Below are 4,674 nucleotides of genomic sequence, written 5' to 3'. Positions count from 1 at the left end.
AAATGTTGAATACATCGAAATGAATTGTATCTTCGAAGGTTAATTTTTTGATACTGTAAATGCAAACATTACAGAAGCAGTCTTTGGTATCTCCCTCGGTATTATTGGCCATATAAAAACAGCATCCTAACGGTTACAATTCCACCCAAACATCCCAACGTTGTGTTCGGTTAAAATAAAAATTATCATCGGGACTCACACACCTTTAAGATATGAAGTTTAAGTCTATCAACACCACTGGGATTAGAGCAGAAAAAGAAGACCACTTACTAAGATTAATGCGTATACTTTTTACTCCTTTGATTAATATTGCTTTATTTATGTTCAATACAGTTATTACACGTGGTGGTCCGGGCTCGATGACGATTTGTTCATCCACATATTGCTTTGTTGTAACTTCAGCATAATCAACATATTTTCAGATAAATGCAACCGACATGCCAAAGTCTTTGATTTCTCCGAATTCACTTATCACGTGAAAATTAACTGCGACAACGCCTCTCAACCTGACAACAACCTATTGAATGTCAACATTAGAAGACTGCCGTTTACCAGTTAGTTCTTGAAAAATCACAAGCTCGCATCTACACTACACCAGCACGTCATCATCGGACGAGTCACGTCCATAAATGTTAATAGAATGTTTTGTTATGATAAACACAGCTAACTGTGAATTCAGTAAGTGTTTGTGGCGTCCTAAATAAAGAGGCTTTACTTCCCGCCAGTGCATTTAAAAATTCAACATCACGATCATCACATATGGGGCCACCAAGCCGATTTTCTTACGGCAGAGTCGGATGGTCGTCGCCCAACGTCTTCGGTCAAATAATTAAGAACTTAAATTAGTGGTGACTATGAATCGAAACACAAAGGATGGTGAGGTGTTGCCACAAACATACTTGACTGATTTTACCATCGCGAGTAAATCAACATCGGCTCATTTTTCGTGTTGTTTCAGGAAATCGAAGACCTCTTACAGGTCGTATTCGACGATCCTTGTAAAAGAAGGCGTTTCATTTCATTTTTTGCTTATGATAGGCTATTCGTTCCCGAGAGGCTCCAACTCCAATTTCAAAGCCACCCTATATGTTGTGCCAACATCCCCTAACGCGGCGGATTTTGCATGCGCTGGATCCATTGCTGCTAACACCATGTGAACAGCTACAAAGAATGGAAAAATTTCACTAGTCTTTCGCAATCGCTTCTCCTTTGATTCAGACCATTTTAATACCATTGAGACGATATTGTGTTTGGCTGTATTAATCTGATCGAACTGTATTTGGATCAGCCAGATTGGAAAAAAATTCCTGTTAATTTTGTTGGAGAAAGTATCATTGGAACTCCACACTCATTTTGTTTTTGCGATATTTATTTACCCAAGATGATTTTTGATAAGGCCGACCTTCACTTCGTGAAAGAACCTTATTATTTAAAGTCATAATAAGTTCAATTAATCAATTTTCAAAATTCGAATCATGGACCCTCATTCGCCCGTCGGCATCCTCTCATAAGAAAGTTTTCTTAGACTGAATTATGGTTAAACATCGATAACAATTTATTTTAAGGTTTTGGGAGAAAGTCTCAATAACTCCGCAATAACTTTGTTATTGCGTTATTTTCCTAAGATGATTTTTACTAAAGCTAATCTTCATTCGTAATAGGTTACTATTATATAAAGACATAATAGATTCAGCGAGTCAGTTTTCCGTATGCACACCAGGGACCAGCATTCTATCACCGGCAGCGTCCAAGAAGAGAGTCTTGTCAGAGAGAATTACGGACAATATCGATAACCAGCTCCAGGGTCATCGACACGTACATGAAAATATATGACAACATATTGGCTGAACAAGTCCAGATGTTCCAATGAAAAATAATAAACTGAGTATGATATAATGAAGTCGTGCTGGGAAATGTGCAACCCAGAGTCAACGTTTAAATGTCTGTCCATAAATGCCTGTCCATATACGACCACATATACGACCACAGATTGTGAAATGTACCTGTAATATGATTGGGTTCTGTATAGTCAGGTATTATTAGTTCAGATGGTTCCTGATGGCCATTTAATCCCATAGATTATCCCAGTCACTTTTTTTTGGTCAAATATCTTGCAACGTTTTTCGTCATTATCACATTATGTATAATGGCTGTCAGAATAAAAAAGGAATTGCTTGCTTGTCCTTTTTAAGGGAATTTTAAACCCTGTACACACAATATCAAGTTTAATAAGAAGAAGCACAAGAAGTTGTAAAGAGAATCATGTTGTACTAGTAAATATACTAGTAACAATACTACATGGTTAATTCCCAAACATATGCATTAACAATATCCTATTTCCCACCATGAATTTTGTGATCTCTAAAACCTGATGTAGCAACAATACTACATAGCTCTCTGCCAGACCCATGTAGTAACAATACCCTATTTCTAGGCATTGATTTGTTTTCTTCAAAATCTGATGTAGTAACAATACTACATAGCCTTCCCCCAAACCCATGTAGTAACAATACCCTATTTCTAGGCACTGATTTGTTTTCTTCAAAATCTGATGTAGTAACAATACTACATAGCCTTCCCCCCAACACATGTAGTAACAATACCCTATTTCTAGGCATCGATTTGTTTTCTTCAAATTCTGATGGAGTAACAATACTACATAGCCTTCCCCCAAACACATGTAGTAACAATACCCTATTTCTAGGCACTGATTTGTTTTCTTCAAAATCTGATGTAGTAACAATACTACATAGCCTTCCCCCAAACCCATGTAGTAACAATACCCTATTTCTAGGGCACTGGTTTTGTGATTTCCAATCCAGATGTAGTAACAATACTACATAGCTCTCCCTCAAACCCATTTAGTAACAATACCCTATTTCTAGAGCACTGGTTTTGTGATTTCCAAGCCAGATGTAGTAACAATACTACATAGCTACCCCCCAAACACATGTAGTAACAATACCCTATTTCCAGGGCACTGATTTTGTGATTTCCAAACCTGATGTAGTAACAATACTACATAGCCTTCCACCAAACCCATGTAGTAACAATACCCTATTTCTAGGGCACTGGTTTTGTGATTTCCAAACCTGATGTAGTAACAATACTACATTGCTCTCTGATGACATAATATTACTTGCAAATGTAGCATTTCTACATTGTTATACTTGAAATCCTTTTGTAAAAATGTTGTTCCTAGGAGACTGCATTGTTCTGAAGCTGTCATCAACAAGCCTGGTTTAATAGTATGGCCAGTAATTATACAGTGTAGTTTAGATTGTTGAAGGTGCTATTTATAGAATTTAAAAGATATTCAGTATATTGAAGCACGTGTACACAACATTTTAATCATCATGAAATATAGATATTTTCAACAGTAATGCAATGCACAATTTCTTTCTCATGTAATAGAATTAAAATGTCACTGGCATCTCATGCTGTTATTTCTGGTAGTTCTTCCATATAAGGCAGATATTTGGGTAATTCTTTCCTTAGGAGGCTGTTAGTTTCATATAAATTCTGTTCTGCTCTTCCATCGATCTCTTTTCAACATATAGCCTATGCATAGAGTCATTGTCTCCACTAATACAGAATTTTGTCCTCATCAGTTTTCTGAAAAGATAAAATAGTTTATTTGAAAACATTGCAGACACGAGCATGGAAATTTTGTTAATGCTATTTTGATCCACCATGCACACAGCTTACAATATGACCTTTAAAACAATATATGGTTATAGGGTGCTCTCAACAGCTTCCAGGAGCTTACCCAAGGGCATCACTGGAGAATGGGAAGACCCAAGTGTGTAGTTATGAAGCCTATTACGTATGCCATCTTTCAGATCTCCACCTGCATTTCTTAAGAACCTACATTAAGTATGTATGTATCAGCATATATATAGATGGATGGACAGGCTGGATCGTAAATGTGTGTGTGATTTGGATTTTAAAAGTAGCTTTAACCATTTTTCAGTCATATCGCTACAATGCCCACAGTGTGGCAGTTTATATAGATGTTGGGGCATGATGTCCCACCCAGTCACATTATCCTGACACCAGATCAAGCAGTCTTAACACTAACCTCTTAATGTCTTGGCAGGATCATATAATATCTGCCTTTACAAAAAGCAGAATAATACATTTATTATGAAAACTGAATATAAACTTCTAAAATATTTTGTAATATTTAGTAGTGAGAATATTTTCAAGATGGCCTTGATCGATTTAATATTAAATTATTTGATTTACCCAGTTTACATTCAGTATCTGTTAGACCAGAAGTTGAAAGATTGTGTCAAGTTTTTGAATACTTTGTAGTAATGATAAACATTAAACTGCATGCAATTGCAAAACAACACTTGATATTAAGGCCAATAGACTTCAGATTTCGCATGGACAGTACTGTCCATATTCTCATGTGAGAGTTAGAGTCATGGATTTATCAATAATCTGCATATGAACTATGGCAATTATACAACAAGTCAAGTTAATTAAATCATGGTCTAAGAAAATTTCCTAACCTGTTTTAACTTCAGGTGATGGAAACTTTGATTCCACATGTCCAAAAATGTTGACCGACTAATTGCATGGATCATTTGTTTTTTCATGCAGATTCTGCTCGTATATTGTTAATTTTTTAGATTTGTAAGGCAGCATCATATCACCATTAACTGT

The sequence above is a fragment of the Sinohyriopsis cumingii genome, unplaced genomic scaffold (genome assembly GCF_028554795.1).
Source record: "Sinohyriopsis cumingii isolate HCF-2022 unplaced genomic scaffold, ASM2855479v2 utg003087l, whole genome shotgun sequence".
NCBI lineage: Eukaryota > Metazoa > Mollusca > Bivalvia > Unionida > Unionidae > Sinohyriopsis > Sinohyriopsis cumingii.
The sequence above is the reverse complement of the archived record's forward strand: the minus strand, read 5'-3'. Positions refer to the sequence as shown.